Raw genomic sequence first — 15,870 nt, 5'->3', positions numbered from 1 at the left:
GATAAAATCGTAAAACTGAAGAACAAGGGTGTCATAATACATAAATTTCAACAACAAGACATTAAATATTTTTGTCTTGCCTTTCGACTAGGATGACAATTCTTATCAAACTTAAATATTTCTAAAAAAAAAATCAATCAAAAAAATAATTTTCTGAAATGTGCAAGAATTTACTATTTTATTTAATCTAAGGCGTCAGATATTTTTTTCTATCTTATGTATCAAAAATATGAAGATTGATGTGATAGTAAAAATCAATTATTCTATTATTTAAATAAAGTTTTGCGTGTCATGTTTTTTTTTTTGTCTTTTTTTTAATAATTCCACGTCATCTACAGAAGAGTAATAAACACCAATACGACTAAGGAGTGAGCGTTTATTACTATAATTTTTAACACCTATATCGGTATTTAATTTATATGAGGGTATAGCTCAGTGGTAGAGCAATCGACTGCAGATCAATACGTCCATTGTTAAAATCCTTGTGCCCCCTATCTTTTTTATCAGTTTTATCCTTCTTTATGTGACGTAAATATTGTTGATGTCGGCCATTTTAGGGGTCTGAACAAGCATATTTTATTAGAATAAGAAAACCCTTATGAAGAAAAATAGTAAATGTCAATTGGAATGTCGAAATGGGACAATCTACATAAGAAAATAAACTTTACTATCAATTAAAAATTAACTAGTATTTTTTTTTAAATATATCTTACTTTAAATATATTAAAAATATGTTAATAAATCGTTATAGAATCAAAATTTGTATATTGTATACTTTTTTCTAATTATCCTACATTTTTTGTCCCTAATCTAAATAGAAAAAATTTCTTTATTGAAAAAATTTAGCCATTTTTAAGGGACTTTAGTTTATGTTACCTTGATTCAATTCACATACCAATGTTTATGCTTAACATCAAGAAGTACTCAATGCAATTGTTATGTCTTTTTTTATTCATTAATTCATTTGATCGAGTTTGATCAAGATTTATTGGAAAATTAACTTTTAGATCTAATGATGGTGTTTCCTTCAATTAAGATTTAATTTATGACGTCAGTTAAAACACTCTGTATGTAAAACAGTTATATCGGTTTGTCCCCCCGTCATTTTTTTTCTTTCCAATCAGATTCCAAATTATTAGCTTATAGATTCCTGGTTAAAGAAGAGCAAGAGCATTCATCATCCTTATGATTAGGGATTTGATAATTGTTTAAGTCCTCGTGAGTCTAAGTCAGTATATCGTGATAAGTTTGAAAGACAGTGATGCATAAAAGATCTCCTGTCAGTATGTAAAAATAAAAGAACCCAAAAATGAACGTTGTAATCCTAACAATTTAAAAAATATTTGGGAGGAGAGCAGCCTAGTTGCCATGGCCTTTTATTAAATCAGCAGCAAGCACCCAGGAGAAGAAACATATAAACACAAATCCTACTCTGTGTCCGAAAATATAGGCTTGAATTAACTCCGATGTTGATCCTTAATTCTACACTAAATCTTAAAACGACTTACACTTATCATTCTCTTATTGTTATTCTCCGTCTTTCATTACCACTTATATTATTTATTAATATATAACCATTGATCCCTTTTCAATAATTAAATGATAATGATAGAAACTTTGGAAAGTAAAAAAGTATGTTAAGATTGCCAACAGAAAATTTTTAGAACAAATTTTATACACCTTTGTTGATAGATAATTAATCTACGGACAGGGATCAATATAAAATTTATACTACTCCTTGCTAGCTAATTCATAGGAAAAAGTAAATAATAAGACCACTAATATCTTGCAACCAAACAACTTATATTTTTTTTCATTTGTATGGTCAAGGACAGAGGTGTTGCTAGCTTTGAATCATTGGGGGGGGGCAAAAATATCAACACCGTTAAATAATTACCTATATATCTAAATAGTTTAGTAAATATATGTTATAATTATTATTTTTTTAATAATTCCTTTAAAACAAATGGACACAAAACCAATCTGTTAGCATCTTTGTTTCCACGTAAGACATTGTACCTTAATTATACCGCAGATGAAGCAAAAAATCCGTTAATAAAGTTTTTGATTTTTTTCCACAAAAAATTTAATATTTGAAATTCAATTTTTGAATAGCTCTGGTTGTTTGATTTTTTTTAATTAAATTTTTTGTTAATAACTATAGGTTTTTGTATTTTTTCCAAAAAAAAATTCAAAAACTATGTAATCTTGTTGTGGTTCCGGTCGAATAATATTTAATGCACCTAGCCGACGAAAAATATATCGCTATAAACACTATTTTGTACTAATTCTGTTGATCACGTGGTCTTTTTTCGCCACTGCCTTCATAATACTAAACATTTAGTAAAATACAACTTAGAGAGTACCTTAGAATTCTAAGTTACTTACCTACAAGTACTAAATTAATAGTATAAGTCATTATATTGTAAGAACAGCAGATTTATTAATTTTAATATACAGATTAGATTAAGAGAAACATTACAATTTAGGAGTAAGTAAGTGAGCTTATTAAAATTTTATAATTAAGTTAAAGTACATCTGTAATTATGGTAAAGTTACATATAAAAAATACTTTAAAAAAAATCAGATATATGTAATCATTAGATACCAATATTTTAATAAGAACTATCTTGCTTCTCAAAATAGCCACTAACTGGCCAAATCACTTATTCATTGTTGGAAAATCTTTGACAGCCAAGCCAGTTTTTCAAGTTTGGAATAATCTTAGTGGGCTAAGTCGGGCAAATGTTGTGTATGTGGTAGCCTTTCAAACTTTAATTAATTAACTCTGGCTATTGCAATAATAGATTACTGGACTGGTCCATTTTTTTTATGAATAAATTTGCCTAATACACGCCGTTGATAGTTGTTTCTTTTTTTAAATGGTAAATGAATGTTGTACCACATACATCCCAAAAACCGACGCCATGGCCTTGCCTGCAAAAGAAACTGTATTTGCCTTCTTTTGAGCTAATTCTACTCCTTGAGTCTATTGTTTTGATAGTTTTTTTGTCTCAGGTGTGAAGTGATAGATCTGAAGAAGTCTACACAATCTTATCTTACCTTAACTAATCTTTATTAGAGACCTTCTACGAGACAAGGTGATTGTTTTTTAGCTCTAGGTGGAGTACAATCAATTAAAAACATTAATAAATGGGAACATGCAAATATAAAACTTTGATAAATAAGAGCATTCAAATAAAAACGTAAAATGAGAAAATTGAAAAAAAAAGTGTAAAATAAAGTTGTTGTTTTTAAAATGAATGGTAAAATCCTAGGTAAAGGATCTAAAATAAGTTATTAAAAGTAGGGAGAATGAAGGTTGATAAATAATTCTCGGTGGAGTATGGTTCATATTCTCACTTTATTGAAAAGGTCCATGTCCTTCAGGGCATCAAAGGAATCGGCCAACGTCGTCGATAAGCGGGGAGCTGATCCCTAAAAATGGTGCATTGGCGAAAATGAGGCTCCTAGTAAAGATGGTATGAATGCCCTGATCCCCATGATCACAAACGGAATCACTTTAAACCACGACTTGTCCTCTTGGTCCATCCTTGCAACCAAGGAACCTTAAGAAATCTTTCCAGTATTCAATTCGACTCGGGATGATAAGTAGTAGTGATCAAACTGTTTGATCTGAGGACTTCTCCTAGTCTCCTCCAATATCCTCCCATAAATTGAGCTTCTTTGTCAGAGTGAACAGAAACTGGAAAACCGAATCTTGATATCCACCCCGAAAAGAAGGACTACATAATGGTCTCAGCCTTAATATCACACATAGGAATAACTTCAAGTCCATCTTGTGGCCCTATCCAAAATTGTTAAAACCAACCTTTTATCATTTGATGGAGGTAAGGGCCTAACAATATATATGGAAAGTGTACAAAATCTTGGATTATCAGAAGAAAATGGAGTAGGACCAGACGGACTTGGGTGAGTTATTCCTTTATTCTTCTTACAGGATATACAATCCAGGGTACATTTTTTGATGGTTTCTCTCAAATAAGTGACACGAATGACTTGGAGACATCCCATAAAGTAGCTTTAAAACCTAGGTGTTAAAGACCGTGACCAAAATAAAATATTTTTTTACGTAACCTGTTTGATGCCACTGTAGCTCTGAAATTTATTTCCGTCCCAAAACTGACGAGAACACCATTTCCAAACTTCCTAGCAACAAAGTACCTCGCTTTAAAATCCAAGTTATGTTGGTCGTTTGAAACCTGGTCCTGTAACACCTCTTCAAGGAAGTGAAATAATTCAGATCTGACTCGAGCTGCCAGTCATAACAATGTGTCAGCCACGACGTTCTTTTTCCCCGGCTTGTTTTTAAAGTGCCAATGAAATTCAGATATAAAGTCTGGGCGTCTGTTGTCAGTGCCAAAGGGGTGCTGTCCTCTCAAAAGGCCAGGTGAGTCTGTTCAGCAAGATTCTTTTTAATTTTTGAAAGGCTTCCGGCTGCTTTTCCTCCCATTCAAACCCGGCATATTTTTGCAATAGGAGATGCATGGTTCCTGTGTAGTTAGAGAGGCTAGTTATGAACCTTGAAAAATATTGAATCATCCACAAAAAAGCCTGATTTTTGTGTACAACCTGAGCTCCTGAATCGATAAGGAACTTAATTTTGTTTTTATTGTCGATCGCGTAAATTAGACCCTTGTCTGGTTTTAAAACCTTGTTTTTTTAGATGAGAGAAAATAAGGGGCATGGGGGTCCAGACCATGTCTTTGCTTCAGCGCCGTAAGTACTGTGTTTATAGCAACTTTCGCCATACCCTTACTCGGGGAAAGAGATTCGTCCTTTAAAAGATCAAGGACAATCGGTATCCGTTTTTGAGGAGAAATGCTGCACTTCTTAATAAAGCAGTCTTTGATCTGTTCGTATCAACTACTGAAATCTTCTGTTGGAAAGTTTCTGAGGATGTGGCAGGGTAGCGTAGCTATCATTGTATCCTTCTGTTCGTCCTCTACAATACCGTAAATGCTGAAGATTGAATCAACTCTAGCGAACCAGATTTCTACGTCCTTATCATCGAACTAAGAAATGTGTACCTCGGTGATTCGAGATCGTACCAACGCCAGTACATCTGGGACGGGCCACGTTGAAGGATTTGAGAATTTTCCTCCTTAGATCTATGTTTCATCCATTGTTATGAAACGGCTCAAAAATTTTGTTTTGTTCCTTTGAAACTTCGCTAAACACTAAATTGAATCTGTTTCAATACACTGTTTTTGCTCCAGGTTTTGTAAATGTAACATTCATCATGCAAACAGCTTTTTTGTGTCCAAATTTTTAGATAATATGCGGTGTACTGCACTTTTTGAAATGCCTACGTCCCTCATATGAACAATGTACACATTTTATGAATAAAAAGGTTTGCAGAATAATATGTATTTGAATTCATTACGATACTTAATAAGTAGTAAAAATTAGTTTTTGTCGTTGGAGTATTGTTAGTAGGTTTCTGTCGTAAATTGACTATTCTTAATTTTTAACTAAAAAATATATACTATACATGATTGGACTGTGTTTGCAACCACTATATTCATGAAATTGATTAATTTTAAATACTGTTATTGATTTTGGAATGTTACGATGATTTTTTGAGTTAAATTTAACTTTAGCAACACAGATATTCCATTAAGAATTGAACAGTTACTGTTTCAAACCAGCATTCTTGTAATCTTAGCATTTCTACTTAATGTTTTTAAAGATGTTTCTTTAATAATAACATTTTTCCACCAAATTATTATCTTGTTACACAAAAGTTAAAAGAATACTTAATTTAAAAAAAAAAAAAAAATTACTTTAACCAATGCCACTTAGACTTAAATAAGATTTGAATTTATTTATAGGGATCGGGCTTAATGGTATAGTAATCCAATTTACTTTTACAATATCAGTTGATGCTGGCTCCCATTCATTCTTGATTTATAACTTACATCATATTTCGTTATGATTTATTGATTTAAATTAACTTTTTAAATTTCATAATCTTCTTAGGATAATAAGATTCAAATTATTACTTGATAGCATATATTGCATATTTTAATTTAAAAAATTCAAAGAAAACATCAATTTCAACCAGAAAAAAAACAAAACACTAATAGCATATAAACTTCATTTATTTATATGTTAAAGCAAAATTTTCTGATAAAAAATAGATTTTGTTCAAAATTACCGGAGACTTAAAATAATTAACATTTTGCTTATTTTTTTAGAAAAATAATTGGTGAAAATATTGATACTTAATAATGTTATATTTAAGTTCTTAGAATCAACGCATTTAAAAATATTAAAATTTATAAATTTATAAGCATACTTTCTGCTAGGTATATCTTCTTTTTCAATTTAATTCTAATATGCATATTGAAAAAACCTTTTAGTTTATAATATTTTCATTTTTATTTATAGAATACTATAAATTCAGGATTAAATATTTTATGTGTTTACTTTGATATAATAAGGAAATATACATAGAATTTTCTTTTTTGTTATTTATATTGTTTAAACATATGTAAGCAATATAATGTTATCTTCATAAATAAAGAAAAGTTTGTTTGTCTGTCTGTTTTTTTTTTCTTTTTTTTTTGCTTCTGTTTGATTGTGACTCATTTGATAACGACCGTGTGGAGCTATAGATCAGCGCCACTCAACAAAAAAAAAAAAAAAAAAGGGGAAGTAATTATATCTATACTAATAAACCAAAGTCTATTTGCTTGTATGTATATTTGTATCTTTAGTCGTGCAGTCATTTTTGAGTGTATCTTAGGACTGCATTGATACTTGATCGAAAAAAAGAACAATTTCATCAAACGTGGGCGTCATATAAAAATGGGACAAACATTTCATTTAAACGTTTAGTATAAATTTATAAAATCACAATGGACAAGGAGCTTGGGATAGTTTGTTTTTTTCAAAACAATGTACGTAGGTTCGATACTCGGTCGTTTCTAAAAAAGGGAATATACTTAATGCATAGAAACTTCAAATACCATTTCCTAGTTAAGGAGGAGTATTTGTATATGTTAATGGAATTCTTGCATATCTTTGGTGTAAACTGATTGAAAAATACATCATAAAGTATATATATGAAATTAAATATAATTTTAATATTTTCTTCGCACGTCCCCGGTAATTTAAATGTAGAAGGTTCTCCTTATTATAGCAGTAATTTATTTTCTCCACCAAAAATATTATAAGAGTCAGCTGATATTAACATTTCTTAGTTGTCTTATCTATTATTTAAACTAAATTTATATGTTTGTCGACACCAATACTTATACTATCCACCTGATACTAAAAAAGAAAATATATCAAATCTTATTTTCGCTAGAAGATTTAAAAAAACTAATTTCAGGTACTAATTTATATATTTACATGTTATACATTTACATTAAGAACGTTGAAATTATTAGGAATAAATATATTCTCTATTTTATTGAAGAAATGTAAATATTTATTTATCATTCTTCTTAAGAAAAGTATTTCTTTTTCAGTACCTATAGGAAAGGAAAATTTTCAAAGTTATATTTGAACAATGCGTTCACTATCAAATATATATTTTATCTACTTTTTGTAAGCCGTATTCATATGTACATAATAGCGGTATATTTGAATATGGAGGATTAGAGAAAAAGGTGTATTTTATATATTTTCAAACAGTCTCTTTTTTGAGATTATATGTGGTGTGTCAATACCAAAACAATCTTGAATAAAAATCAAGAATCGAAGAAAATCTCAACTTAGTATTTTTGTTCATATAAACAGATGAGCCAATATTTCACATTCGTATTTAAGTCAACTATGGGTACTGTATTCGAATTTGTGGATGATTGAAGAAATAAAAGAATTATTTCTACAATTTATAACCTTTATTTGACTTAAGAAGCGTATATTTGTCCGGATAAATATAAGTATACCCATTTCTTATTATTTTATTGAGACATCAATTTTGTTATGTTATTTGTTATTTTTAGATGTATGAAAGATTCAAAGCTTTTTTAAACGCTTAATGTTGAAGATAGGAATAAATTATTTTAATATATTTCCAGACTTAATATTATAAGAATATAAAATTATTTTTTAAATGTCTTGTTTATAACTGGAATTATTTTGTTTAAAGCTGAAAATGGATAGTTTTTTTTTTTAAATTCCGAACTTCAAAGCTTGAAGAATATATTTAGAAAGTTTAAAAGCCTATCATTTGATAGCTAAAAATTTGAACTTTAATTTAAAAAAATAACTTTGACAAAATTGTTGTGTATTGTTGTCAATTTGAGATAAACCCAAGACAACATTTGAAGGAAAAAACTCATTTTTGAATTGATCTTATAAGGAAAAAACTCATTTTTGAATTGATCTTATAAGGAAAGTCCTTATATTTGGGTGCTGTAGCTAGGAAGAGAGAGAGAATAAAGAAAAGGGGAAGAAGGAGGCTGTAGAACATGAAAAGTGTGAAATGGAATCCCTCCTGAGAGTAAGATCCCGAATTTGGGATCGGTGTTCATCAATCGAGGGGTGTGCATCTGTGGGATGGAATCTCATATAACAAAATTCTCCACTGAACTGTCCTTGGCCACAAGTATGTGATTTTGTGAGAATTTTCTCCAATGATTTCCTTGAATGTCTGTCTCTTGGTATCCCTCATGCACTATGGATCTCTTGTTACATCTTATAGTCATAGTGCCGGTAGGTTAATTAAATTAAACTGCTCCTTTCATGGACCAAATGATCTTTTTACACTTTTTTTCAAATATAAATATTTATCTTGTTTGAGTGATAAATAATTGAATAATATCCTCCAATTTTTTCTATGTGTCCTAAATAATTCATTATTTAACAAGATACCACTTTTTTATGAACTAGAACAGCACATACTCAAGTTAGTACAGTTTGATTCCCTGATTTCAAATATGGCCTTATTTTTTTTCTCATATTCTCGTGACATCCCAAAAAAATGCCACACATTTTTTTTTTTTGCTCCTTTTAAAAAGTGCTAAGTCTTATTTTATTTATAAAGCCATCTGATGGAGTTAAAACAAGATTTCTTGTAAATTTATCCATTTTATTTAACAAAAATATCAAGTTTGAGCCCCCAAAATGGTGTCTCCTTCAATTATGATACAGTTCATGACGTCAGTGAAAAGGCTCTATAGAAGTTGATGTTAAAGTGAATATTATATTTGTTAAGGTCTTTAAGCTTGGATGCGTTACCAAAAATTTTTTGTTATCACATACCAAGGGTTCCTTTTCCCATGATGATTAGATAGCTTTACATTGATCAGGTAAATAACAAGTATCAGGTAGTTACAACTTCAGTAGCACACCGATCCAAGATTAAACTCAGAATAGAGAGGGATTATTTTACATTTACTTTATTTCTCCCCCTTCTTTTTATTTTTAACTCTCTTTGTTTCTATCTATTTTCTTCTTCTCTCTTTTTTTTCTATCTCTTCTAGCTGGGCGTACCATGGATTTTTATTATGAGATCAATTAAAAAATGAGTTTTATCCTTGAAATATTGGCATGGCCTTATCTCAAATTGACACAGATACAGAGCGTTTTTGGGTAAGCTCTTTTTTAAAAATTAAATTTCATACTTTCAGCTATCTAACAAATACTTTTAAACAGTTTGAGTTTATTTATCTTGAAGATATGAGCCTTTGAAGAAACACCACCTATTTTCCACTTTAAACAAAGATAACTCGGGTTATAAATATGATACAGACATTTTCATAATGATTTTAGAATTTTCTAACATTTGGTTTTAAAATATATGTATTAACGTAATCTATAATTATTTTCAACACCGAGGCCTTAAAACAGCTTTGAACCTTAAAAGTAGGCAAAAATAACAAAAAATTATGCTCTTTTTCTGATGGCTACGAGGCTCTGAGAAAAAAAAAGCCATATTTAGAATCAATTCTAATAAATTTAGCATATACTGTTTTTGTACCATTTTTGCTGTTGGACAGTGTAATTATCGCCTTTATTTTGTTAGAAGTACGTTTCTATTAAGCTTCGAGGCTTCTATAATTTAAGTCAAACTGAGTATTTAATATAAAAATGATCAAACACCAATCGTTTTATAAATGTTTAGAAAGTAGAACTAAATAATTGGAAAAGCCCATATTTTTATGTTCAAGGCAAACTGTAAAAAAAATAAAATTCATCAGATAAATGATGTTTGGAAATACCATTAATATATTGGAATAAGAAAAGTGAAAATGAACTCAAAATTGCAAAAAAAGATACAATAATCTATGTTACGTTCACTTCTACATTAATAAAACAAAATTTGTTTGTCTATCTTTCTGTGTGTGTGACTTTTTTTCTGCAATATAGTCATTTTTGATCTACAAAATAACAGTGTAGTTATATTAATGAAATCTTACCGGTATTTTGCATGTAGCTTGAGGTACACATAATATTAAACAATAAAAGTTAATATAGATCTACTTATACTAATCGGTAGCATTTTGGGCATGTTTAAAAAAAGAAAAGAACCGACAGTCAACATGATAACTCAAACAATTTGAAGAATATTTTGGAGAAAAGGGATGGCAAATTGATGGAATATTCCACACATTAAGTACCTTGGAGCGACTTTTGATCAAAGACTCCCCTGGATAGACCAATTGAAAAAAAAACTCCATGTTTTCTCGGATATCGAATATGTCTCCGTATATAGCAAGGACAAAAAGACTGGAATTACTCATATGTCGATCTTCAATTCTGCTTTGAGTCCAAAAAGACTGGAATTACTCCTATGTCGATCCTCAATTCTGCTTTGAGTCCAAAAGGAGTTGCACTTATAAATTAGGAGCAAAACCACATTTTGACTCTGAGTCTTAAATCAGCATACACACTAGATATTACAATATACAGTGAGTATAATAATTCAGATGAGTTAAGTATCTTTCTACATATATATCCCATAAAAATTTATTTTGTAACTTTTTTAAGTTTGAAAAATATGTGAAAACTCTTACATCTCAGTAAATATGTTAATAAGCATATCCTACAAGTAAAGTAGAACAGTCTTGGCATCACTCTTAAGGCCTGGACTATCTTGTCATAATTTTGTATATACATCGAAACTATTTTTATTATTTATATATTCTTAAACAATCTGTACTAAAGCAGACCTCCTTGAACATTTGTTTCCCATCCAAGACTTTATTAATAGTCTATCAGATAGATGAATAATATATATCCTGGGATATTCTATAGAAGGATAGTAAAGTTGTATTTTAAATCAACATCTGAGGTTTTGTAAAAGAAAATGGAAAACACATTTTTCTTATACCGATAACTTTATATAAATTTTTAAAAAGAAATATTTTTCACTCCGTTAAAATATTAATGACTTATTCTATAGGCTAGTGTGAATTTTGAATGTAAGCAATTCAATTTATTTCAGTCATCGGCTACTGCAAGGGACTGAGTAACTACAGTCACTTAAAATGTTTTTATTTTTCTTTAGGACTGTCTGTTGATCATAAAAAGGACTCTTTAACTTGAGAAGACAAATTATTTCTCACATTGATGAAGCTATGCCAAAACAGGGATGACATTGAGATTGTCATTATGTCTAAAATGCACCGTACATCAGTTGGAAAAGTCTTTAAAATATGGTTGAATTTTATGTATTATCAGTTTAAGGAAATTGATCTGTTTTTGCCCAATTACATCATAGACATATTAGAAGGTGTGCTATGAAACCAACTTCAACCAAACCAAAATCCAAACTGATCACAATATGAGTTTAGGTATATAAAAGAATACCTTGCAATATCTTTTATGTTTTATGTTCGTCCAGAATTCAAAGGACTGCTTCCAGTCAGTAATAAGACTGCTCCAAGAATGAAAAATATATACCTACATGTTTATATAAAAAGAAAAACTTATTTCATAAAAAAAATGATTGTTTTTGTTAAAAATATGTTAATTTAGTTCATTCATTTATGAACTCCATTTAGTGTAGTAAATATAGTATTACAATGCGTTTTGTGTGCAAATTCTTATTTTGGACAAAAAAAAAAAAGGAGTGAAAATGCTATTATTTTTTTGTACAATATTATTTGCAAGAAAGTATAAAAAAAACAACACTTTCATTTGTAAAATGTTCAAGAGCGAATAGATACTTCAAAGGTTTTGTGCCTTCCAACTAAAAAACATATTTTATATATAGTATAAAGTACTCAAATATTCGCTTAAATCCCTGCATATAAAAAGATATACTAATATCAACCAGCTTTTAAAATCAAAATTACATATAACTATAACATTACTTACTGACTTCGGCATTAAAAATATGTTCTTTGTTTGAAAAAACTTATTGATTCTTTCTTAAAAAATAAAATGATATCATAGAATGCAAATTAGTTCCTATTGGCATGGCTTGAGAAACAAGGGATTATCCGGGAGCATTTTTGGTATGAAAGACCCTGTAATATTTTGCCAAGTGAGATAGATTTAATAAGATACTACCTGTATCATAAAAATCAACATCCTAATGGAGCAAGAATATCAAGAAAATAACATCTTCAAATCATTAAAATAATTACCTCTGATGTCAAGAGCATTTGGGAGAGGGCAAGCATAACTTCCAACGACACCAAATACTTGAAACAAAAAGTAGACAAATTTGTAGAATATACGAAAGACTGCACAAAGAAGATAAATTTGCAAAGTAAATCGAATGATAAATATGTTTGCAAGTTTTGGAGAAATTTTCGTAACTTTTTGTTATTGTTTTATGTTGTTGCTATAAAAATAAGAAAATAAGTTATTTAAAAAAAGAAAAACTGTAATTATGTGGCATTCAGAAAAATACCAAAGGATGAATTTATTTTCTACATGGAAGAGAAATTTTCTAATAAGCTCCATTGACAAAATATCAAGTCAATCCTAAAAAGAAAAATATAGCAATTTTGTTCGAAATCAAGAAATGAAGGACCAAGAGACTAAAGAAACATATTAATAAAAAGAAAAAATGGAGAAAGAACAAGAAGAATCAAATCAACAAAATGAATTTTTTAATCAATATGAATTTAAATCAGATTATTTTATTCCTTTACGTAATACAGTATGTGAACCTATGAAACAGAGTAATAATGCTGAGCTACAATAACCAAGGTAAATTTTAGTCCGATACAGAATTTCAGTTCGTTTAGTTGCAGCATATGGGAATGCATATTAAGAGATTTGAAGCTCGCAACTCCCCAAAATTTGCTTTCAATTACGAAGGTTAACAATCAAGTACAAAAATGTTGAATTAAAATTCACCAAAAGTATTAAGAAAAAAAGAATTCGTATGTATCAAGTTTGATGGGGGCAGCGATCTTACGAAATGTATACCGGGATCTGAAAAGTCTGAAATTATGAATTATTAAGAGTGATTGTAAAACCTGGAGCTAAATATACTCATGTAGTTCTGGAAAAGCAGAGTATATTGCAAATGATTTTTTTTTCATTAATAGCTGAATCTGGAAGTCTTGATTCAATCAGATCACTGGTAGTAATGGGACCGCAGTTAATACAGTCACAATGGTGGTATTATTCGACTTCTAGAACATAAATTAAATACTCCATAACAATAGAATATTTGTAACCTTCATTTCAATTAATTTGCCTTGCCTTTCAAAGAGCTTTTTTGAATTTTATGATGGAAATTTAAGTGAAACAAGAACTTTTGAAGGAGTATTAGGAACCCTTGTACCAAACTTCACTTGTCATAAGAATCTAATAAAATTTGAATCAATAAAAGGATGTGTTACAACCATTAATGAGTTTCAAAAAAACAAATTTAGTAGGGATCAAAAGTACATTATGGAAATTTGCTTAATTGTTCAAAATGGGGCAGATTCAGTTACCAGATTAAAAAAACATCCAAGTACAGTTCATAATGCAAGATGGATCCCATCAACATCAAATCTCTTGAGGATTTACATCCAAAAAAGAAATCCACCAAAGGAACTTAAGGGATTTGTCGTCATAATTCTTAATATTTATGCTTCAACATTTTTTCAAATAAACATCTAACAAAATTCGAAAAACATGTTCTTGAAACTTCATTCAAAGTAAATATATCCTCATTAAATAATTTAGTATTCAAAAGAATTTCCCCAATAAAAGTTTCTTCAAATGTGAAGACAACAAAACAACATTTTTTTTCTTTGCTGTTTGTAACTGACCTTGAATTTGGTAGTAATAATATCGTACTGCGAATCTCCAAAAATGAAAATTTTCATTCCTCCTCGATGATTGAGCCTTCTTCCACAAGTCTATATTGAGATGCGCCGAAAAAGAGATAATTTGAATTAATGAAAAGCCAACGTTTGGAAACCCTTTTTCTTAGTTTATTATGTATTTTTTTACCAAAAGACTCATACTCCTTCCCATGAGAAGTAAAATAGATAAAGGTTTATTTGGCTGATATATTGGCTATGCTAGTTTTGTAAAATATAACCAATGACATCGCATACATAAATAACGAAATTTAGAGGCAGTCAATTTCCATTTCCGTTCTATTTTCCATGCCAGAGATGATGCTTGTATTCGAGTATTTTTCTTAATGATTTTGATATCCTAATTAGATATTTTAAATGTTTACCAAATTACTTCTTTTCTTTTCACTTTTATAACTAATAATTAGGTAAGTAAATTAACCAGTCTTTAACCTGCTTAACCTTGCTCTTGCTGAGAATAGTTTTGACAGGGCCCTCTATGTGATAGAGGATAATCTAACTCTCAATCTTAGGTTATAATAATAACTTGGTACTGGCGTATTTTGATCGGTACTATACAAAACGGACATTAGATTCTGTATTTGCGGCTCCACTAGATCTTATCCATTTGTAATTAAATATTTGAAGAACTGTGTAATCCTGATCATCATTTTCTTGATGCACTTCATCTTCCTAAATTATGAAGTTGTATGCGTAGTATGGAAATCACTAATCTTCAATAATTTTATAATATTTTTAAATTAGATCAAATGAACTTAAAACTATTAATTTTATTTTAGCCACAGAACCAATGGATTCTAAAATAAGTAATTACAACTAAATTATTCACTTTTTTTTTTTTGTACCTTGTTCCAACTATATTTTAACTTATTAGTTTATAAAAAACATTAGTCTTAATTTTTTAACATAACAGATACAATATTCTTCAATATTACAGTAAAATCCTTAGGTAATGGAGTTTGCATCGAAATTTATATAACAGAACTTGGACTTTTGCAGTTATGTAATAAATTTCTGTTTGATGTGGGCGGTATAAAAATAACAATAATATTTATGGACAAGATGCAACTTAAAATTGAAAAAAAAAGACAGTCCATTACTCGGTCCATTATATTAGTTATATGCGTGCACTCGAAAAAAAAATTTGTGATGTCTCCAGTGATTGTTTACAGAAGAAAATGTTCTCTCTTCTAATATTTTACCATATAAACTACCCAAGGTTTGTAAGTTGATAACTACTTTGTACTTCATCCCAAATAATTAATAGGGTGTCATCCTATTAAGGCCTCTTATATCTCTATACCCGGGGCATTAAAGCCCAGCCTATCTTTCTTTTTCTTTATTTGGTCCAGAAATTGATTTTGGTTTGACTTGCCCACTAAAAGCATGCTCAGACTATTGTTTCCTATTATTTTCATACAATAAAAACTATTCCTAGGGCCTATTCTCTACCCTAATAATTCTATCTTTAAAAATTTTTCTCTTTCCAAAATCTCATTTGCCGTAAATTCAAAATTTTTATTAAAAACCTCTCCCAAGAACGATATCTTCCTTTTGATTGACGCATCCGATATATATGAGAATTTCCTATTCTCTAAAACTGGTTCCTGCCATT

At 29.5% G+C, this 15,870-nt stretch overlaps 1 long non-coding RNA gene across 1 annotated transcript; it reads left to right on the top strand.

Moving 5' to 3' along the window:
* The first annotated feature begins 7,541 nt into the window (after positions 1-7,541).
* Positions 7,542-12,012, top strand: LOC121128622 (uncharacterized). Its single transcript, XR_005868220.2, has 3 exons — positions 7,542-7,916; positions 10,478-10,889; positions 11,489-12,012. It is a non-coding gene; the product is annotated as an uncharacterized lncRNA (long non-coding RNA).
* Positions 12,013-15,870: the final 3,858 nt, after the last annotated feature.

This window comes from Lepeophtheirus salmonis, chromosome 13 (assembly GCF_016086655.4).
Source record: "Lepeophtheirus salmonis chromosome 13, UVic_Lsal_1.4, whole genome shotgun sequence".
NCBI classification, from domain to species: domain Eukaryota; kingdom Metazoa; phylum Arthropoda; class Copepoda; order Siphonostomatoida; family Caligidae; genus Lepeophtheirus; species Lepeophtheirus salmonis.
Note: the sequence above shows the minus strand (reverse complement) of the source record. Positions and strands in the feature narration are given on the sequence as shown.